This window comes from Pleurodeles waltl, chromosome 9, assembly GCF_031143425.1.
Source record: "Pleurodeles waltl isolate 20211129_DDA chromosome 9, aPleWal1.hap1.20221129, whole genome shotgun sequence".
In the NCBI taxonomy this organism is placed as follows: Eukaryota; Metazoa; Chordata; class Amphibia; order Caudata; family Salamandridae; genus Pleurodeles; species Pleurodeles waltl.
The window spans coordinates 318,483,314-318,506,922 of NC_090448.1; the positions used below are offsets into that span (position 1 = coordinate 318,483,314).

At 46.5% G+C, this 23,609-nt stretch overlaps 1 long non-coding RNA gene across 14 annotated transcripts in view; it reads left to right on the plus strand.

The window, feature by feature from the left end:
- Window positions 1–23,609, plus strand: part of LOC138259234 (uncharacterized) — a 189,708-nt gene that overhangs the window by 11,759 nt on the left and 154,340 nt on the right. For 13 of the 14 annotated variants that reach the window (XR_011198687.1, XR_011198682.1, XR_011198683.1 and 10 more), the window contains exon 2: window positions 16,937–17,002. The exons of the other annotated variant lie outside the window; for it this stretch is intronic. This is a non-coding gene — a long non-coding RNA (uncharacterized lncRNA). The remainder of the gene's footprint in view (window positions 1–16,936; window positions 17,003–23,609) is intronic. 14 annotated transcript variants of the gene reach the window in all.

A 23,609-nucleotide genomic window follows, 5' to 3' on the forward strand; every position in this document is an offset into this window, starting at 1 on the left:
GTAGTTTTGTTCAGTGCCAGGAACTGCTGTGACAGTCAGTGGCGTAACGAAACTGGAGGTGGCCCTCCTGCAAAGAACATGGAGGGACCCCGTCACACCCCCCTCTCCAGACTCCCTCAGCACAGGTGCCCTGCTGAGTGGGCACCTTGGAGGGGGGGCTGCTGGGACTTTGTTAGGCCACTGGTGGCAATGTGTGCTTTGAGACCAAAAATCTTTTTTTTGCTTTTTGCCAAGGTTTGTTACAATGGTGAGGGCATGGCAGCTCCCACAACAATAATGGGTTACAAAAGCCATGACAAAACAAGACACTCGTTGTCGAAAACCAAAAACACAAAAATGTTGGATCGGTTGGCTTTGCCAGTGCTTGTTTATTTTCATACTTCCCATAATCTTGTTGATAATGGTTACAGTGATTTTCCATTAGGAATATTTTTGGGAAATACTAGCATGCATCAACCCAATTTACTAAATGACGCTTCAAAGCAATAGCACCTAAAATTTCATAGTAGCAAAACTTTTATTTCCTACTTGCATTTTTTTCTGCACATTTTATTTTGAAATCAAAGAATCATCACTCTTGCTTACAAGGTTCTGCAAGCATTTGCATCTAATCAGAGAGCATTCTGGGAGTATTATACTTAGCCTCATATTGTTAAACTTTTTAAACGTATGTACACTTTGCTGGAACCACCGTCAGTAGTTCAGTGTGACCATAAAACGTTTATTTACAGCGCACACCCTGATAATGAAGGCTTTTCATTATTGCACCATAAATACAAGTTCGAACAGAATTAACATATGGGCACACATTACCTCAACTGCAGACAGTTCACTTCTCTGTAAACTGGCAGCCAAAGGGTTTGTGCTGCAGGAGGCTGGGCCTACTTGTCCTAAGGACAAAATAAACATGAAAATGTGTTGCCCTTGAGTGGGCGATAGGAATTCCACATCCTTGCTCTACACAGTCATACAAAGGATGCTGAGGTGTACTGTGCATATCTTGATGGGTCTTCCTGAGCTAGAGTGGTGGGAAGAGCTGACACTTGCACCTGAATTGGACTGTGCCTGTCCTTACACAAAGCAGTCTCCGTACCCCTGTAGTGTGTCTGGGGCCAGGGCTGGAAAGACAGGGTCTTATGCACTACAATGACTTTTCTTTGAAGTTTGCCTACTTCAAAGGCAGAAATGGGTATAAGTACTGGACTTCTGACACCACCTAGTTAGAAGACTTTTGGACTGAGGACATTCTGCCAGGAAGAAGAAATGGATGCTCTACGAGGAACTGCTGATCTGCCTGTTGATTTGTTGTAGTAGCATGCTGCTTGCTGCTTATGTCCTGGTAGTGAAAGGACTGGACTTTGCTTTCTACATCCTGCTTTCCAAGTCCTCTAAGGGCTTAAACTGAGCTTGCCTCCTGTTAAGAAGTCTCAGGGCCATCAAAGACTTCACCTGCCAGCACCTGGGCTCTCTTGCTAAGAGTCCTAACTTGCCAAGTGGTGCTAAATCCAGTTCCTGGGCCCTTGAGAGTGATGTCTGGTGCAAGAAGGAAGAAACAAGTACATCAACTTCCAGAATTACTTTTGAACCAATGCTGCTAACTACACCGGAGCTGTGGTCCCCGTTGAGTGTAGCGACCAGAACCTACAACGCAGGCCCCGACACCGCAGCAGCAGCTCCGAAGTCCTACCACAGCACGAGTCCAGGGTGCCATTTTCACCAATGTCCATGGCACCCAATTCTTCCGCAGCACCTATTGCCCCGTGGTGTGAGTGCAACACTGTGAAGTTGACGCCTCACGTCTTGACCTGGTGGATTCATCGATCCTTCCTTGTCGTAAGGAGCTGAGGCCTCGCCGCCAACTCTGCATCTCCTCCCCTGCCTAGCAGTAAGAAACTGATGCCTCACCTCCCCTTTTTCCCTCATGAGTGGCACTGGTCGGTTAGAAGTGACTCCGTCAAGTCGCTTTGATAGCCCCAGCTGGAGCTATTATGTTCCTAAGCAGTATACTACAATTAATCTTTGAAAATTCATTTCTGATGGATACAACTACCTGTGGATTCCTCACCTGATGAATACTCCCATGGCGCCAGCATTTGACGGAAATCTTCTTACTAGTCTCTGCACGTCGACGAGGACGTCACTCTAGCCCACGCGACGCCGTCTGACGTCATACAGGCAATAAGAAGTCCTCGCCGACGTGCCGATGACAGTTCCCTTTTTTCCGTGCATTCGAAACGGTTATCTTCGAGGGAGTTACTGTTACCTTCGTGGTTACAGTGTATTGTCTGCTGCGTAGTCTTCTCTGCGGTAACAATGTCTCAGAGGAAGTCGGGTTTCAAGCCCTGTCGAGAGTGTGGGGGCAAGATGTCAGTTACAGATCCTCACTCCGACTGTCTATGGTGTTTGAGCTCCGACCACGACGTCTCGACTTGCGATTCATGTCAACACATGAATCCGAAGGCCCTCAAAGAGCGCGAGGCCAAGTTATTCATGGCAAAGTCAAAGAAGAAGGAGAAACATCATAAGAAGTCTTCTTCGCCAAGGTCTCACCGGCGTCATCGAGACTCCCGGCGCCGTAGAGACTCACGACGTCACTCCAGCAAGGAGTCTCGTTCGAGGTCACCTTCGGCTCGGCGTCGGAGGACTTGGGAGGTCAGCCCCACGGTCACGCCGCATCCATCGACGCCGTTGCCCTCTCCGGCGTCACCGACTTCACCTGGTCAGGCGTCAGTGATTGAGGTGGTGCAGCCTCTTGTGTTTTCTCCGGCGTCGCAGACGTCGAGGCCGGCGTCGGGGTCGCCCTCGATCCAGGCACCCCAGTATCCGGCTTTTCCCACTCCTGGAGCCGATAGTACCGCGTTTCTTAATGCGATGTATACCATCTTTCAGCAGATGGCTCCAGGAGCTGCTCCGGCTGGTCCTTCGGGGCCCTTGGCCTTTTCGTTGGGTGATCCTGCGCCTCTTCGGCCGGCACCCTTTATGCCCTTTCTCCCTTTTGGGAATGTGGGCTCGGCGCCGGTGCCGGCGTCGGTGGCCGCTCCGGTGGCTTCGGATGTTTCGGCCCCGGAGGTTGCCCCTCCGTCGAAGTCAGGATTTTGCCCTGTGACTCCGGTTGGTCCATCGGCTCCAAGACCTCGTCCTCCGGCTCCTGCCTCGGCGCCGAAGCTGCCTGTGGCGCCGGACGCGGCGTCAGATGCTTCTGGAGATCGGCGCCGTTCTTCGACGTCGGCGGAGGCCATGTCGACTCCGCGTATCGAGGAGAGACTTCATTCGAGGAGGCGTGCTCTCCGTCTTTTAGAAGAGCAAGAGTACCAGCGAGTCCTAGAGGAGGGAGAGATTGAGGACTCTGGAGACGGACTGCATGGTCTGGATACAGCCAGTGGGCTGGACACTTCCCCTGAGTGGGACCTTTCATCTCCAGGGGAATATACGGAGGAGGCTGCTTCCTTTCATGCTGTGGTGAGGAAGGCAGCGAGCTTTTTGGACCTGCCTTTGCCGGTGGCAGAGGCAAAGCAGAATTTGCTGACAGAGGTATTGCATCCGGCCTCTGCTGCAGCTGAGCCTCTCTTGCCATTTAATGAGGCTTTGCTGGATCCGGTGTTGGAGGTGTGGAAGAAGCCGGTGTCTTCCTCGGCCGTTCATAGGGCTGTGGCCAGGAGGTATCGAGCTGCACCATCTGACCCTGGCTTTCTCTCTAGACACCCTACGCCGGAGAGCTTGGTGGTGCAAGCCTCCTGTTCCTCAAAGTCAGCGCCTGGTTCCTTCCCGACGGTGCCTGGAGACAGAGACTCCAAGAAACTGGATGCGCAGTCCAAGAAAATATTTTCGTCATGCAGTTTGGCGTTGAAGGCCACCAACGCCACGTGCATTCTGGGGAGGTACATCCATGCGCTGATGGATGATATTTCGTCTTCATTCACGGAGCTTCCCCAGGGTCTTTTGGATGTGGTCTCGGACGCCCAGGCTGCCGCGACCCAGATTATCCAGTCTGGGCTGGACACGACCGACTCGGTGGCCAGGGCGATGGGCACGGCTGTGGTGGCAAGAAGACAGGCCTGGCTCCGAAACTCAGGGTTCTCTGCGGATGTGCAGTCGACCCTGCTGGACCTCCCGTTTGATGGGGACAGACTGTTTGGAGCCAAGGCAGATTCAGCCTTGGAACGATTTAAGGAGAGCAGAGCCACAGCCAAATCGTTAGGACTGCAAGCTCCTTCTTCCTCTGCCTCTTCTAGAATTTTCAGGAGGTTTCGGGGATTTGGGCGTGGCTCTTATTCCTCTTCCTTTCGGGGGAGGTTCCAGCAACCCGCCTCTTCCCTCCCCTATAGGTCATTTAGAGGGAGGGGGAGGGGTGGGGTCCGTACCAGAGGAGCCTCTCAACAGCACTCTGCCTCTTCCTCGTCCTCTGGAGGGGTGCAGCAGGGGAAGCAGCCTTAGGCTTCCACCGTTTCCCACTCACTCCTCTCCTGTAGGGGGAAGATTACAGCGTTTTCTCCACAAGTGGAAGTCTATCACAACGGACACTTGGGTTCTCGGCATTGTGGGAAAAGGCTACGCCCTTCCCTTTCGGGAGTTCCCGCCCCTCATCCCGCCCCGCCCATCTTATTGTTCAGAAGAACACCTCCTGTTGCTAGAACAGGAGGTTCAAGTCCTCCTTTCAAAGGGCGCGGTAGAGTTGGTCCCAGAGCAGGAAAAGGGTCGAGGTTGTTACTCGAGATACTTCCTGATTCCCAAAAAGGATGGTCAGTTGAGACCAATCCTGGATCTGAGGATCTTGAATTGGTTCCTCAAACAGGAAAAGTTCAAGATGCTGACCCTAGCACAGGTGCTTTTGGCGTTGAACAAGGAAGATTGGATGGTGTCTGTCGACTTGCAGGATGCTTACTTTCATATCCCGATACTCAAGTCGCACAGGAAGTATCTCCGGTTTGTGGTAGGGTCGCAGCACTATCAGTTTGCGGTCCTCCCGTTTGGTCTTACTTCAGCACCTCGAGTCTTCACAAAGGTGATGTCAGTGGTTGCGGCGGAGCTCAGAAGGAGGGGGATAGCAGTATTCCCTTACTTGGACGACTGGTTGATCAAAGCCAAGTCCCCGGAGCTTGTGTCGCATCATCTGCAGTCAACAACCCAGTTGTTGTTCGACCTGGGCTTTTCGGTGAACGTGCCCAAATCTCACCTGGAGCCCTCTCAGCGCCTCCTGTTCATAGGGGCAGTACTGGATACAACATTGAGTCGAGCCTTTCCTCCGCCTCAGCGGATTCAAGATATTCAGGAATTGGTTCCAATGTTTCGAAATGGAGCGGTAGTTCCAGTCCTCAAGGTCCTTCGTCTGCTCGGTCTGTTCGCCTCCTGCATTCTGTTGGTCACGCATGCTCGCTGGCACATGAGGGCTCTTCAGTGGTGCCTCCGAAGGCAGTGGTCTCAACACAAGGGAGATTTAGAAGGTACTGTCAAGATCTCCAGAGATGCTGCTGTGGAATTGAAGTGGTGGATTGCGGGCAACAATCTTTCACAGGGGAAGCCGTTCGCGCAGTCGCCACCAGTGGCCACGGTAATAACGGATGCCTCCACCCTAGGATGGGGAGCTCATCTGGGGGATCTGGAGATCAAAGGGCTTTGGTCTCCAGAGGAACAGGTGTTTCATATCAATCTGTTGGAGTTACGGGTGGTACGTTTGGCTCTCAAGGCCTTCCTCCCATCCCTTCGTGGTCAGTCGGTACAGGTCCTGACGGACAATACTACCACGATGTGGTACATAAACAAACAGGGAGGAGTAGGGTCGTACCTTCTCTGCAGAGAAGCTCTTCGGCTATGGTCCTGGGCAAAGGACCATCAGATTTGCTTGGTGGCAAATCATCTGGCCGGGGTCTTGAATGTACGTGCGGACAGTCTCAGTCGCCAATTCTCGGCAGACCACGAGTGGCGTCTCCATCCAGATCAAGTCTGTTTAATCTTCCAGATGTGGGGGTTTCCTCGGATAGATCTGTTTGCCACTCGGGAGAACGCGCATTGCCCGTTATTCTGCAGCCTCCAGTATCCGATGCAGGGAGCGTTGGGGGACGCGTTTCAGATAACCTGGTGCGACCAGTTGCTTTACGCGTTTCCCCCCATACCCTTGATTCCTCGAGTGTTGAGGAAAATTCGCCAAGACCGGGCCCAAGTCATCTTAATAGCTCCGGATTGGCCAAGGAGGGTATGGTACTCCGACCTTCTCCAACTCTCACTGTGCCCTCCGCTCCGTCTCCCTCTCAGGGCAGACCTCCTCTCGCAGTCGCAGGGGCAGGTTTTACACCCCAACCTCCAGAGTCTGCACCTACATGCTTGGAGATTGAACGGGGCAACCTGAGTTCCTTCTCTCTCCCGCCTGATGTAGTGGATGTTATCTTAGCGGCCAGGCGACACTCCACTAAATCTATCTACGCTAATAGGTGGTCTAAATTTGTTATGTGGTGTGGAGAGAGACAGATTGATCCCTTACATGCTCATCTGTCACATGTTTTGTCTTTTGCACTGTCTCTAGCGCAGAAAGGTTGTGCAGTAGCTACCATTAAGGGTTATTTGTCGGCCTTGTCAGCCTTCATTTGTCTTCCAGACCAACCATCGTTATTTAAATCCCCTATTGTTCTCAGATTCTTGAAAGGTCTTCTGAATCAATATCCTCCAAAACCATTCGTTATGCCTCAATGGGATTTGTCCTTGGTCCTGACTTTCCTTATGGGGTCCCCTTTTGAGCCTATGCATTCTTGCCCCTTAAGGTATTTGGTTATTAAAACAGTATTCCTGGTAGCTATAACATCTGCAAGGAGAGTGAGTGAGTTGCAGGCCTTATCGGTTAAACCCCCTTATATAACGTTTTATGGGGATAAGGTGGTGTTGAGGACCAAGGCTGCTTTCCTTCCGAAGGTTGTTTCACCCTTCCATTTGGCTCAGACAATCACTTTGTCCACGTTTTATCCTCCGCCTCATCCTTCAAAGGAGGAAGAAAGACTACATCGCCTGGACCCAAAAAGGGCGTTGAGCTTCTATATCGACAGAATGAAGGATATCAGGCTGGAGGATCAGCTGTTTGTCGGATACGTGGGCAAGAGGAGAGGAAAGGCAGTCCACAAGAGAACACTCTCCAGGTGGGTTGTTCTTTGCATTAAAATCTGTTACTCTTTGGCAAAGAAGGATCCGCCTGAGGGCATTAGAGCTCACTCCACCAGAGCTAAGTCGGCCTCTTCGGCCTTGGCCAGGGGTGTTCCTGTGGTTGACATCTGCAAGGCCGCAACTTGGTCGTCCCTTCACACTTTTGTGAAACATTACTGTTTGGACTCTGAGGTCAGAAGGGACGGTCATTTTGCACGGTCAGTGCTGCAGGATTTCTTGGTTTGACCATTTAGGCACCCACCGCCGGGCGTGGTACTGCTTTGGGACTCTATTCATCAGGTGAGGAATCCACAGGTAGTTGTATCCATCAGAAGAACGAGTTACTTACCTTCGGTAACGACTTTTCTGGTGGATACATTAGCTACCTGTGGATTCCTCACGGTCCCACCCGCCTCCCCGTAGCCTTTTTGGTCTCTCCAAGCAATCCTTGAGTGTGCTCCTTTTGGTCTTCAAAGTTGCAATACATTTTGCATGTATGATATTTGTATATATGTGTATATTTATATATAAATCTATATATATATTGGGTATATACATGATTCGTATGTATAAATATATTTATTTGTTTAAAAAAAAAAAAAAAAAAAAAAGGTTATATTAAATCTACAGCTATTTTATTGCAATGTTGTGTGATTTACAATATTAAGAGATGTTGCTTTGCTCTTTCATTGCATTGGGTTATTATTATTATTCTCATGCACGTAAAAAATGTTGGTACTGTCATCGGCACGTCGGCGAGGACTTCTTATTGCCTGTATGACGTCAGACGGCGTCGCGTGGGTTAGAGTGACGTCCTCGTCGACGTGCAGAGACTAGTAAGAAGATTTCCGTCAAATGCTGGCGCCATGGGAGTATTCATCAGGTGAGGAATCCACAGGTAGCTAATGTATCCACCAGAAAAGTCGTTACCGAAGGTAAGTAACTCGTTCATCTTTACTTGTGTATGTTGAATGATTGTCGTTTTGGTCTTGTTTTACTCAGATACATATTGGATATTTTCCTAAACTGGTGTGTAGTCTTTCTGTAGTGTTTTCACTGGGTTAGTGTGTGTGTACAAATACTTTACACATTGTCTGTGCGGTAAGCTGGACTGCTCATGCCAAGTGGGTGAGCAGGGGTTATCTTAATTGTGTGACTCCCTTGCCCTGACTAGCGTGAGTGTCCCTACTTGGACAGGGTGCAAACCACTGCCAACTAGAGACCCCATTTCTAACAATGATAACTTCAAAATCTTCACATTGATAACCGGGCGATACTTTTTGTTCTTTTTGAGAACCAAGATGATGGTGCTGAGGAAACCTGAAGGATGGAATGAATTTGTTCAATAGCTTGCTTTGAAAGAAGCTATTGCACTTCTTGAACTAGTAGAAACTGTTCCTGTGAAAATCAGAGGGCTGGGCAGACGATGCTGCACTAGAATATGATATATAGATATATGCATTAACCCTCAATGGTCTGACTCACTGAAAGATCTGACATGAGAGACAACCAAGAAATTAGACAAAGAGCCAATCTGCCTCCTACAGGAGGAAGGCCAAAATTGAAAATTCATACCTGAGTACTGATGCCCTGTGGCTCTGTATCCCCTGTTCCGTAATCCTCAGAGTAGAAATTGGGTTTGTAGTCTTGATAACATTCTTGCTGGGAGCCTTGATTGGAGTAGTCTCTATGAAGGGATTGACCCCTTGAGGGATAACAGTAGGCAAAGTGACTCCTTCCTTTGCTGGCCCGGCCAAAAACCAGAGAAGAAAAAAATATTTGTCAAAGGAAACCGGGCCTTGTCTATAGTAGCAAAGGTAGAAGCACATTTGCTCATTTCTTTGATGAAGGAGTCCCCAAATAGGCCATTGGCTTCGGAGCCCTCTTTAGTTGCAAGGCTATTTAGCTTAGGGTCGATTTTTAGTAGAAGGCTCTTTCATCTTTCTTGAAAGATATATATGTTAGAGTTACCCAGTATATATATGGCATGCTGTGCCCAATTAAGCTATCCAGGTTAACTTGTTCACCCTCCATTTTTGCTTCCTCGGCCAAATCCAGGATTTTGGTTAAGGGACCGACTAAATCCAAAAGTTTTGCCTGGCTTTTCGACCAGGCCCTATCATCTCCTTTTCTGAGGTCCTTACCAAACTAGGTGGAAAATAATAACATTGGGGTCTGTGACCGGGTAAAAACTGAATAAAAAGTAAAGGGTTAAAACAACAAGAGTTTGAAGGGTTAAGTTAATCTGAAGGAGCAAACTTTAATTGAAAGGGCCCACAAAAGGAAAAGGCGTTTCCAGAGGTGGGCCGCAAGCGGGGGAGTCTCACCAGCACGTCTCACCGGCACAAGCAGACTGCAGCACATTGAGCGGAATGCTCCAATTGTGACTGTAAACTCTGGGCAATCCCCACGGGCGAGAGCACAGAGCACACCCTGCAGCTCTGACAGAAATTAAAAAGTGCACGCCGAAGAAAGAAGACGTTAAACGGAGCATTCCATGAAGCGCCGCATGTAAAGAACAAGCGTGCGCTAGTCAACACAGTACGAACCCATAAATAGACAAACCATAACAATAGAAATACAATGAACTGATGATAATAACGAATAACACAGTTTACAAGCAGAGTGCTTATCTTGACTGTGAGCAGCTACAAAAGAGGAATGATATTTATTATGGTGTACCACGTCCTATTGGTTATTCCATTATGATGTAATGTTGGTAGCTCTTTTCCCAGAGTTTCTGGGTAATGTAGTTTTTTGTTTCTTGGCTGCTATATGATAAATACAAGAACTGATGAGCATAATATGAGCCTCCGGTCTTGTGTAAATCAAGGCCTCAGTGTCCAAATGCAATATGTAGCACAGTATGTTCCCAGTGCACATCACTGACCTATGATGGACTCACATAGGCATGTCGGAAGTTTTTGAGAGGCCCTAGTCAAAATAGACACATGGGGCCTCCCTTGACATTTCTTCATTACATTCCAGGTGACAGGAGCACTTGCATCCAAGTATACAAAAAGTATCCATCATAGTGACAGAAAGCATGGCAACTCCAGCAACTGACACTATTGAATGGCATAGCCATGTTGAGGTTTTTTAAAAATTTATTTTAACATTATAGGCAAGCTGGAGCCTTTCCTAAAAATAAATAACATTTATAAATTACTTTTGCAGCAGGAGCATAGAAACTTGGAAACATAGGTCTTTGGCATATTGCCCCCGTACCATCCTTCAAGTCATTCCTGTTAAAAATCAAACACAGTAGGCTCAGATCCAAACGTAATACTTGTCCTGAAGTACTTTCTTTGTATTTGAAAACAGTTTTTTACAGTTTACTTAATAGTTGTTCTAATTTTAAACACAATGATCAGAATAACAATCTACTCTTTATATTGAGAAATTACATTTGTAGGGTGTTTTCAAATTTGGACCACCTTCACTTGATAAAGCCCTCAGTATTAGAGTCTGTGAAGGATCAGTTTGAGACAAATTACATTTAGAGATAGTTCTGATCTCCACTTTTGTCAAGAAATTTGAAACACAATATCTTAAATAGTTATTTCAAGTTTGCAAAGAGTGTTGTATCCCTGTATGAGCTAGTGAAAGATCATTATTGCTATACCATACGTTTAGGAGTTCGGTAGTTTGAGGTTTTTGCAGAAAGCCTAGTGGGCGAATCAAGGTAAGAGCTACGGCCTATATATACACGAAATTCTGATTTTGCATTTCCTAAATGGCAAATCCGTAGAAATTGCTATTTGCTATTTGGGAATCACAAAACGGAATGAAGGTAATCTGCGATTTCCTAATAGCGATTCCTATGGAACTGCAATCGCTATTAAGAAATAACAAATTAGGAAATCACTAAATTGTCATTTCCTAATAAGTAATTACACAAGTTACACATATGGGTTGTGGCATCTCCAAACATTGCAGTGGTTGTATGTGCTGAGGAAAGTACTATTATAGTCTCTCCTTCACTACCTTAGCCACACTGTGAAAGGGCCATAACACACGTTGGCAATACTACTATATTTGGGTTTTTGTATTTGTCAGGTATTAAGAGGCCAGCCAGCCTCCCACTTTACATACGTTTACCCATACCCCATTTCAACAGGCATCAATACACAGAGACCACTAGTCATACATAACCTCTGTGGTATAGTAAGCGGCAGTGTGACTGGGTGGTGCAGAAGAGGATGACAGAGTGATGTGCACCAGTAGAATGATGTACACAGCAGGGGAGCACTGGTGTACAGCCCTCATAAAACCACTAGCTCTTAGGGGCACGGAGCCATATATATCATTTGGGTACATGGGATGCACAGTAAGTGACACTTTGTGATGTACAACAGTTGCAGTGTGATGTCAGAGAGGTCTTTTGTTGCCATATGTCAGATGTGAGCCGCTCATTCGGTCATCCTTTCTAACAGTGCAGCCAGATTTTGTCATTTTGTTCCATTATAAATGCAGGCTTCAAGTACCAAAATGCAAAAAGAAATATATTGGAATCGGGTAAGCTACTTACTGACATTTTGGAAGACAAAGAACAGTTTTAGCCTTTTTAGTTCAGCGGGCAGGATGATGTTGCAGGAAGGTGCCATACTTGAAATAGGCTTTTTTACTCAGCGCCTCAGGTACGCGCATGAACGCACATGGATACAGGGCTATTTAGAAAATAACATACATATGCATTTTATGATGAAAATTTGACTTGTTTTTGCATTGATCCCTTGAAGAGTCCTGTGCTTTTTCTGTGTCTATATTCTGTATGAAAAGTGCATCTTACGTAAGTTTTTCGTTTAGTTGGGATTACTGTACTACTCTCCAACTTTTCTATAGCATCTCATGGAATAATTCATTGTAATGGGATGTGCTAAAGACAACACACTTGGGGAAAACTTTTTACTGCCAGGCACTTCTTTACCTGCTCGGAAATGTGTTACTGTTGTTTACAGATTGGTTTTGACACATTTGGGACCTTTATTTCTTGCATTTTGGGTGTATTGTTTCAGTTTGCACCCAGTTACCACCAGTTCTGAATTGATGGTAAAAGCATTTCCTAAATGCCTATTTTGAAATTAGAAAATGCTATGTACATCAGGGATGTGGAATTCCTATCGCCCGACGCCCGGGACATCTTGTTTGGGGTCAAGGGCAACAAGTTTTTATGTTTACTTTGTCCTTGGGACAAGTAGGCCCAACCCCCTGCAGCACAAACCCTTTGGCTGCCTGTTTACAGAGAGTTAAACTCTCTGCAGTTGAGGTAATGTGTTTCCAAAAGATAATGCTGTTCAAACTTGTATTTATGGTTCATTATTTGAAAGCCTTCATTATTAGGGTGCGTGCTGTAAATAAATGTTTTAAGGTCACACTTCACTACTGACGTTGGTTCCAGTACAAAAAAAAAAACGTGTACACACATGTTTGAAAAGTTTAGGCTAAGAGGCTAAGTATAATGCTCCCAGAATGCTCTCTGATTATATGCAAATGAAGTGTCATTTAGTAAAATGTGTTGATGCATGCTAGTATTTCCCAAAAATATTTCTAATGGAAAATCAGTGTAACCATTTTCAACACGATTATGGGAAGCATGAAAATAAACAAACACTGACAAAGCCAACTGATCTGACATATTTTTATAAGTCTTTTAGTTTCATCAATGCGTGTCTTGTTTTGACATGGCTTTTGTAACACTTTATTGTTGTGGGAGCTACCAGGCCCTCAACATTGTAACAAACATTGGCAAAACCCCCCCAAAAAGTTTTTGAAATCTTAAAGCACACGTTGCCACCAGTGGCATAACAAAGGCCCCGCAGCCGCCCTGCAGGGGGCCCCGTCAGCACAGCACCTGCCCTGAGTGAGTCTGGAGAGGGGGCTCCTTCATGTTCTTTGCAAAGGGGCACCCTCCAGTTTCGTTACGTCACTGATTGCCACTGTAGTTCCTGACACTGAACAAAACTACTTTGTGTGGCAATATGCTCCTTGTGGAAGAGCAGAATGCGATCACTCACAGTAAAGCCAGCCGAAAGAGAGAGAAATAGAAGTTTAATAAAAACAAAATGTCTTTGTTAACACCAGACCTAATTAGGGACCAAGACCCACATGTAGGTAGCTTTTTGCATGTCGCAAACAGCGACTTTCGCTGTTTGCGACGTGCAAAAAGCACATTGCGATGCACAAACCCAGTTTTGCGATTCAGTAACCTGGTTACCGAATCACAAAACGGGTTTGCGACTCGCAATTAGTAAGGGGTGTTCCCTTCCTAATTGCAACTCGCAGTGCAATGTAGGATTGTTTTGTGACCGCGAACGCGGGCGCAAACCAATCACAGTTTGCACCCATTTCAAATGGGTGCTAACACTTTCGCAAAAGGGAAGGGATCCCCATGAGACCCCTTTCCCATTGTGAATGTCACTGTAAACATTTTTTCAGAGCAAGCAGTGGTCCTATGGACCACTGCCTGCCCTGAAAAAATGAAACGAAAACGTTTCATTTTTCGTTTTTGTTATGCATATCGTTTTCCTTTAAGGAAAACGGGCTGCATTACAAAAAAAACTGCTTAATTGAAAAGCAGTCACAGACATGGTGGTCTGCTGTCTCCAGCAGGCCACCATTCGTGAGGGGGTCGCAAATTGCGACCCACCTCATGATTATTCATGATGTGGGCATTTGCGAAGCCCTTGCGAATCACAGATGGTGTCAAGGACACCATCCTACATTCGGATTTGCGACTCGCAATTTGCAGGTCACAAATCTGAACCTACCTACTTGTGGCCAAATTCTTAAAGAAAGTCACAAAAGTGCACCCATGGTATATGTCGTACCCCTATAAAATATTTGTGAACTGTATTTTAGCGTGGGTAAATACGATGTGTAGATTTGCTCATGTGAAAATCTATTGAGCATTTGCAAGTTCATTTTCCCTCCAGCCACTTTCTTCCCAACCCTGGAAGAAGTTCTAATTCTGCCATTGTCAGGAGTAAATGTCCAACCTTTCTTATTATGGGAAAATATTAGAGAGAAGCTGGTAAAAATCTTTAAAACATTCAGGTTAGTAGGTTTGCAGACTCAAAGGCATTCCAGCCCTGGAACTATTGCTTACTGCTTCCTCCAGCCCCAGTATGCAGATCTGCAGAAAGGTGGCAAAATAAGGAAATTGCTACAGTAGGGATTGAAACTCCAAGTATTCAAGCCCTACTATGGTAGTAGCCCTGGCATAATCAGAGAGGCTATTAATTGCTGCCATAATTTGTCGCCACACTACATGGCACCAAAGGGACAAGTAGATCTTTTTACAGGACAAGTAGATTTGAGAAGCAACCTGTCCCCTGGACAAGTAGATATTTTAATAAATTCCACACCCCTGGTACATGCGGTTAGGAAATCGCAAATAAGAATTCCCTACTTTTGGATTCTGTGGTGAAATTAATTGGTAACTAAACTTGTATTGGCTGATTACTTAAAACTACCCTTAAAAGTCTTAGACATTATTTTCATTTTTATGCTAACAGCAAGAATGGTTCTAGAGATTTTGCTCTGGGTCATTCATTATTCATTTGTGATACATATACAAATACTGAAAGGACAGTGGACCTTTGATGAAGCTGGATATATAATCATAAATAATTTTCTTACAGGTGACAACGTTGGATAAAACAAACTAAGTTCCTTTATTGATATATTTGTATATTTAGAAGTGAGGTTAGATAGACTGAGCTTGCACTAATTTTAAGGTGTTGTAATTCCACAATTCATTTAGTTTTTGCTTAAGAGTATTATATTGTAACCACTCATCTTATATGATTTAAGAGCACGTAACATGAATTTCAGTGCCCAACAGTGCTGCATACAGAGCCAAACATTTTTCACATTTTAGCTTTTAATAACATTAAAACAATCTTCCATTGCTTATCCTCTTAAAAGAACATTTTATGTTATAACCCCAGGCGTGCCGCGGGGGAGCTGGTCTTGTCCAGGCACACGGTTCCTGTGTGCCCTGGATTAGACCAGCTCGTCCTGCACCCGGCCCCCGTGGGCCTCCCTCCCACACCCCGCAGTCGGGGATGGAAGGGGAATTGCTTCCCCTTCCATCCCCGACCCTCCCCTCGGCAATCTGATGACGTCAGCGCACTCACAGCACGCGATGTCATCAGACGCCACTGAGGACGCACTGGGAGCCATTTGCTTCCAGCGCATCGGCAGGAGAGGACTTCTAAAGGTAAGTCTCTCTCTTTTTGAGGTTTTTGGAGGGGGGGGAAACAGACACAGGGGCAAAGGAAAGAGTTTTTCCTTTCCCCCTGTGCCTGTTTTCAGTGGATTCCTGCTCCACAATTGTGGGCGGGGCCTGTGACCGTGGTGCAGGAATCCCCACTAGCCACCAGGGATTTCCCTTCAGCTTTATTTAGGGGAGTGACCCCTTGGGCAAAGGTCTCTCCCCTGGGGGGCAATTTTAAATCCTGTTTCTGCCCCCCTGGGGGCAGATCGGCCATTTATTTTGGCCAATATGCCTCCACGGGGGTCAAAACCCACTAGACCACCAGGGATTTCAGTTTCATTATGTTTTTGGGCAGCAACCTCTTAGGCAAGGGTCGCTGCTTCAGGGGCAATATTTTCTTATGTTTCGGCATCCTCCTGGGGCTAGATTGGCCATGTTTTTGGCCAATCTGGCCCCCGGGGGGGTCAAAACCCACTAGGCCCTAGGGATTGTATGGTGTGTTTTGTGTGTTTGGGGGCACCCTTTGGTGGCAGATGGGCCTATTTTTTTTTTAGGGGCAGAAACCACCAATACGCCAAGGATTTTTTTTTTTCTCCTTTTTTTTTTTTTGTGCTGTGGGGCACAAAGCTGTTGGCCATTTCTGTCCCCCTTGGGGGCAGATTGGCTAATTTGTTTCATGCCCATCTGCCCCCAAGGGGGGCAGAATCCACTTAGGCACCAGGGATCCTGTTTGTGTGTTTTGTGTGTGGAGGGGCGGCACCTTAGGCAAGGGTCGCCCCCAAAAGGGGGTACGTTAGTGATGGCCATTTCTGCCCACCTTGGAGGCAGATCAGCCTATTTTGTTTTAGGCCCATCTGCCCCCAAGGGGGGGGGAGGGGGGCAGAAGGCATCAAGATGTCAGGGATTTTTGTTTTCTGGTTCCCTTTGTTTTTGTGTGTGCTGGGAGCTCCCCCTTTGACAAGGGTCGCCCCCCAAAGGGGGCACAGAGCTGTTGCCCATTTCTGTCCCCCTTGGGGGCTGATCGGGCTATTTTTTTTAGGCCTATCTGCCCCCAAGACGTGAGGGATTTCCCCCCCCTTAGTTTGTTTGTGCTGGGGGCGCCCCTTTTGCCCCCTTTGGCAAGGGTCGTCCCCCAAACAGGGTACAGAGCTGGTGGCCATTTCTGCCCCCCCTTGGGGGCAGATCGGCCTATTTTTCTTAGGCCCATCTGCACCCAAGGGGGGCAGAAGCCACTTAGGCACCAGGGACAATTTCTAAGTTCTTGGTGGCGGGATGTTTGTCAATTGGCGAAGTATTTGTATTTGTGATTATAACAGTTTATTTCTTCTTTTTGTTCTAGTTCAAAGCTTTTGCTTCTTTTGCTGTGGATCCTTGCGGTTTTGGCAGTAGTTGTCCTGCCGTGTGCATAGTTGCATGTTTTAGATAAGTAAAAGCAATTTACTCCACAGGAGTATTGTTGACAAGCATGAATGACGTGTTTGTAGGTGGTGTACTAAATGCAGGATTGTGTGTGAAATTGTCCTTAGATTTGAGCACAATTATATTTGTGTTGTCATATGTCTAATTTGCTTTTTTCTTTTTTCTTTTTAGTGGGATATCATTGGTGATTGCTGTGTCTGTGCAGAGTAGTTGCTGCGGAGTAGCTTTTTCAAGCAAGTGAGTGGTATACTTTTTAGTACATAACTCTTTGTGATAAAGCTACACTTTGTTTTACTTATTTTAGTGCTGGTTGTTGTTGGCAATCCATTTATTGTTAGAAGGGATCATGGCTAGCCGCAGAGTGACCGCTCAGCAGGTTGTTGGCATGCTTTTTGAGTCATCTTCTGACCATGATAATGAGACTGACTCTGCGTCTGAGGCAGAGGAGGAAGTGAGAGATTTTGGGAGTGAGTTTTCTGTCCGAGAGGATTCTTCTGATGAGGAAGCCACTCTCAGTGCAGATGAAGGGTCTGTTTTAGAGGAGGACATTGATGTGCCAAGAATGCAGCAGCCCGGGGCTGAAGGGTTTCCCATTAGAAGACCTGACAGCTGTATTGCCCCAAACATGGAGCAGCCACAGTTACCTGCATTTACTGGTCTCCCAGGGTGTAGAGTCAAAACGGAAAACTTTTTGCCTGTCAATTTCTTTCACTTGTTTATGGACGATGTACTTTTGGAAGAGATTGTGGAGCAGACTAATTTGTATGCTGAGCAATATTTGAGGGACAACGCTGCCAGACTTAGGCCTCAGTTTGAGCTACTCAGTGGGTTCCCACATATCTGGAAAAAATTAAAAAGTTTTTAGGTTTAACTTTTTTGATGGGGTTGATAAGGAAGCCGTCACTGGCTTCTTATTGGTTTACTAGTCCCTTGATGGCAACGACTATATTTCCTGCAACTATGACACGTAATCGCTACTTGCTTCTTCTTCTTCGTATGCTGCATTTTGTAGACAATGCTTTCACCTTGTCACAAGATCACCCTGATTGGGACCGTCTTTTTAAGATTAGGCCTGTCCTTGATTATTTTGTAGATCGTTTTTCAGAGGTCTACGTTCCAGGCAAAGAGATAAGTGTGGACGAGACTGGTCCTTTTCAAGGGGCGTTTAGTTTTTAAGCAGTACATTCCTAGTTAAAGGGCATGGTATGGAATTAAATTGTATAAGGAGTTGTTTAGAGTGGACACTGTTGCTTGTGGCACAATCCGTTCTAACCGGAAAGGCTATCCAAGGGAGCTTGTCTGTAAAAAAAAAAAAAAAAAAAAACTTGAGAGGGGTCATTGCAGTGCCTTGTGTAATAATGAGCTGCTAGCTCTGAAATTTTCAGACAGGAGGGATGTGTACATGCTATCTACCATCTATGCTGAGAGTACTTCCCCTGTAACTGTTTGGGATCAGGTTGCCGAAGTGTGCAAACCTGCGTGCATTTTGGACTACAATAGGCACATGGGTGGTGTTGATAGAGTAGATCAGAGGTTGGAACCTTACACTGCTCTGCGTAAGTCCTACGTGTGGTATAAAAAGTTGACCCTACATTTATTTCATTTGGCAACTTTTAATGCTTTTATTGTGTTCAAGGATTGTTCACCTGAGTCAAGGATGAAATTTGTTACATTTCAGGAGTCAGTGATAGAGAACCTTATTGTGGTAGAACAGGCAAGAGTTCCTAGAGTAGCAGTGGTGGAGGTTGTGGCTAGTTTGAAAGATCGTCACTTTCCAGATCACATTCCTCCCACTCCCAAAAAAGACTTGCCCACTAAGAAATGTAGAGTATGTGCCCGAAGAGGTATCCAGAGGGAGAGCTGGATATACTGCCCCGATTGCCCTTCAAAGCATGGGCTGTGTGTGGCCGGCTGTTTCAGGAGTTACCACACGAAGACATTTTGGGGGGAAATACCGTGAGCATAAACTGCCTATCTTATATTTTCATATGTTCAGTTTCACGGTTGGCATTACTGTCATGTATTTAGTTAGAGCTTTTGTGTTTGTAGTTTTGCACTTATATTATAATTAGTTAGTGGTTTCTTTGTTGTTTATAAACAAAAAAATTGTCGGTGGGCATGGGGTGGCGCTTGGCTGGCGGTGTGTGTGGGGTGGCGCTTGGTTGGCGGTGGTTTGGGGGGGCGCTTGGTTGGCGGTGTGTGTGGGGTGGCACTTGGCTGGCTGTGCCAGCCAAACGTCAGTCCACACACTCCCATCAGCTAGTGTGACTACTGTATCAGGCATGTGGGTGTATGTAAGTGATGGGCCCTTGAGTGGCGCTGTCTGTCGATGCAAGTGTTGTAATGTGCTGGGCCCATGGCTGGCGGCGTGAATGGTCTTGAGCGTGTCATGTATGAAAGGTGTGTGAATGGACTGTAAAACGGTTGGTGCCTTGATGTGGCTAGATTGAAAGATCGCCACTTTCCAGATCACATTCCTCCCACTCCCAAAAAAGACTTGCCCACTAAGAAATGTAGAGTATGGGCCCGAAGAGGTATCCGGAGGGAGAGCCGGATGTACTGCCCCGATTGCCCTTCAAAGCCTGGGCTGTGTGTGGCCTGCTGTTTCAGGTGTTACCACACGAAGAACATTTTTTGGGAAATACCTTGAGTGTAAACGGCATATCTTATATTTTCATATGTTCAGTTTCACGGTGGGCATTACTGTCATGTATTTAGTTAGAGCTTTTGTGTTTGTAGTTTTGTACTTATTTTATAATTAGAGGTTTCTTTGTTGTTTATAAACAAAAAAAGTGATGGCGGTGTGCATGGGGTGGCTCTTGGCTGGCGGTGTGTGTGGGGTGGCGCTTGGCTGGCGGTGTGCTTGAGGTGGTGCTTGTCTGGCGGTGTGCATGGGGTGGCACTTGGCTGGCGGTGTGCTTAGGGTGGTGCTTGGCTGGCGATGCCAGCCAAACGTCAGTCCACACACTCCCATCAGCTAGTGTGACTGCTGTATCAGGCATGTGGGCATATGTAAGTGATGGGCCCTTGAGTGGCGCTGTCTGTCGATGCAAGTGTTGCAATGTGCTGGGCCCGTGGCTGACGGCGTGAATGGTCTTGAGCGTGTCATGTATGAAAGGTATGTGAATGGACTGTAAAACGGTTGGTGCCTTGACGCGGCTTTACAGCTCACGAGCTGTGAGTCATTGGTTCACTTTTTTGGCCTTTCAGTTATTAGCAGTGCATTTCACTTTTGTGATATCTCTTGTTAATAAAATTTGATCTACTGAACCATCTCACCCTCGTGCCAAATCCAACCAGTGTGTGTGGTAAAAATGACAAAACCTGCTCCGCTGTAATCGGACGTCGCTGCACACTTGTGACATGCTAGACACGCTAGGTGTCTCAGGTGGGACCCCGATGATGAAGCATGCCACCAAATTGGTTGTTCGGGTGAGGGGTCTTTTTCACATAACCTAAGTACGTTTCTTTTCACAATTTTAGTGTTTGGCACATTACAGACGTACGTGGACACATCAAAATTATATATTACAAAAATACGTATGTTTGGGGGGGAGGGGCACCTATGTTTTTGGTCCTGGGTGTGTCCTTCATCTAGGGAAACCTACCAAACCCAGACATTTTTTTAAAACAAGACACCCCAAGGAGTCCAGGGAGGTGTGGCTTGTGTGGATCCCCCAACATTTTCTTATCCAGACTCATCTGCAACCCTCAATTTTTTTAAAAAAAAGCATATTTTCCTGACTTTTCTGTGTAGGATCACCGCTCCAGCACAAAATTCCTACTCCCCAGCGTTCCCCTCAGTCTCCCAAGTAAAATGACATTTGATCCCTCCTGTCTGAAAATTTCAGAGCTAGCAGCTCATTATTCCACAAGGCACTGCACTGACCCCTCAAGTTTTTTACATACAAGCTCCCTTGGATAGCCATCCCAGTTAGAACGGATTGTGCCACAAGCAACAGTGTCCACTCTAAACAACTCCTTATACAATTTAATTCCATACCGTGCCCTTTTACTAGGAATGTACTGCTTAAAAACTAAACGCCCCTTGAAAAGGACCAAAGACTCATCCACACTTATCTCTTTGCCTGGAACATAGACCTCTGAAAACCAATCTACAAAATGATCAAGGACAGGCCTAATCTTAAAAAGACGGTCACAATCAGGGTGATCTCGTGACAAGGCTAAAGCATTGTCTACAAAATGCAGCATACGAAGAAGAAGAAGCAAATAGCGATTACGTGTCATAGTTGCAGGAAATATAGACGATGTCATCAAGGGACTAGTAGACCAATAAGAAGCCAGTGACGGCTTCCTTATCAACCCCATCAAAAAAGTCAAACCTAAAAACTTTTTAATTTTTTCCAGATATGTGGGAACCCACTGAGTAGCTCAAACTGAGGCCTAAGTCTGGCAGCGTTGTCCCTCAAATATTGCTCAGCATACAAATTAGTCTGCTCCACAATCTCTTCCAAAAGTACATCGTCCATAAACAAGTGAAAGAAATTGCCAGGCAAAAAGTTTTCCGTTATGACTCTACACCCTGGGAGACCAGTAAATGCAGGTAACTGTGGCTGCTCCATGTTTGGGGCAATACAGCTGTCAGGTCTTCTAATGGGAAACCCTTCAGCCCAAGGCTGCTGCTTTCTTGGCACATCAATGTCCTCCTCTAAAACAGGCCCTTCATCTTCTCGGAGAGTGGCTTCCTCATCAGAAGAATCCTCTCGGACAGAAAACTCACTCCCAAAATCTCTCACTTCCTCCTCTGCCTCAGATGCGGAGTCAGTCTCATTATCATGGTCAGAAGACGACTCAAAAAGCATGCTAACAACCTGCTGAGCGGTCACTCTGCGGCTAGCCATGATCCCTTCTAACAATAAATGGATTGCCAACAACAACCAGCACTAAAATAAGTAATAAACAAAGTGTAGCTTTATCACAAAGAGTTGTGTACTAAAAAGTATACCACTCACTTGCCTGAAAAAGCTACTCACCAGCAACTACTCTGCACAGACACAGCAATCACCAATGATATCCCACTAAAAAGAAAAAAGCAAATTAGACATATGACAACACAAATATCATTGTGCTCAAATCTAAGGACAATTTCACATACAATCCTGCATTTAGTACACCACCTACAAACATGTCATTCATGCTTGTCAACAATACTCCTTTGGAGTAAATTGCTTTTACTTACCTAAAACATGCAACTATGCAAACTACAGGACAACTACTGCCAAAACTGCAAGGATCCACAGCAAAAGAAGCAGAAGCTTTGAACTAGAACAAAAAGAAGAAATAAAGTGTTATAATCACAAATACAAATACTTCGCCCATTGACAAACACCCCGCCACCAAGAACTTAGAAATTGTCCCTGGTGCCTAAGTGGCTTCTGCCCCCCTTGTGGACAGATGGGCCTAAGAAAAATAGTCCGATCTGCCCCTAAGGGGGGCAGAAATGGCCAACAGCTCTGTACCCTGTTTGGGTGGGGGGGGGGGGGCGACCCTTGCCAAAAGGGGCGCCCCCAGCACAAAAAAACTAAGGGGGAACAACAAAAAAAAATCCCTCACATCTTGGGAGCAGATAGGCCTAAAAAAAATAGCCCGATCTGCCCCCAAGGAGAGCAGAAATGGCCATCAGTAATGTGGCCCCCTTTGGGGAGCGACGCTTGCCAAAGGAGCTGCCCTACCCACACAAAACACACTCACACAAGAACCCTGGTGCCTAAGTGGATTCTGCCCCCTTTGGGGGCAGATGGGCCTGAAAACAATAGGCCAATCTGCCCCCAAGGGGGGCAGAAAGGGCCAACAGCTCTGTGCCCCCTTTGGGGGGCGACCTTGTCAAAGGGGGCGCCCCCCGCACACAAAAAAACAAAGGCAACCAAAGAACAAAAATCTCTGACATCTTGATGCCTTCTGCCCCCCCCCCCCCCCCCCCCTTGGGGGCAGATACGCCTAAAAAACAAAATAGGCCAATCTGCCTCCAAGGTGGGCAGAAATGGCCATCACTAACTCCCTTGTGGGGGTGACCCTTGCCAAAGGTGCCGCCCGCCCACACACAAAACACACACACACAGGATCCCTAGTGCCTAAGTGGATGGGCATGAAAAAAATTGGCCGATCTGCCCCCAAGGGGGACAGAAATGGCCAACAGCTTTGTGCCCCCTTTAGGGGGTGACCCTTGCCAAAGGGGGTGAAATGGGGCACCCCCAGCACAAAACAAAAAAAGAGGGGAAAAAAAAAAATCCTTTGCGTATTGGTGGTTTCTGCCCCCTGGCCTAGTGGGTTTCGAAAAGAGAGAGACTTACCTTTAGAAGTCCTCGCCTGCCGATGCACTGGAAGCAGATGGCTCCCAGCGCGTCCTCAGTAGCATCTGATGACGTTGTGCACTGTGAGCGCGCTGGCGTCATCAGATTGCCGAGGTTGGGAGACTTGGGGGAATGCTGAGTGGAAGGAAAATTGTGGCTCCTCTCAGATTCCAGAACTTTCTTTCAACGAAATATGAGGAAAAAGTTTTTTTTTTTTTTTTTTTTAGCCAAATGTTAAGGTTTGCAAAGGATTCTGAGTAACAGAACCTGGTGAGAGCCCCACAAGTCACCCCATCTTGGATTCCCGTAGGTCTCTAGTTTTAAAAAATGCACTGGTTTGGTAGGTTTCACTGGTGCTGGCTAAGCTAGAGGCCAAAATCCATAGGTAGGCACTTTGCACAAAACACCTCTGTTTTCTTTGGAAAAATGTGATGTGTCTACGTTGTGTTTTGGGGCATTTCCTGTCACGGGCACTAGGCCTACCCACACAAGCGAGGTATCATTTTTATTCGGAGACTTTGGGGGGACGCTGG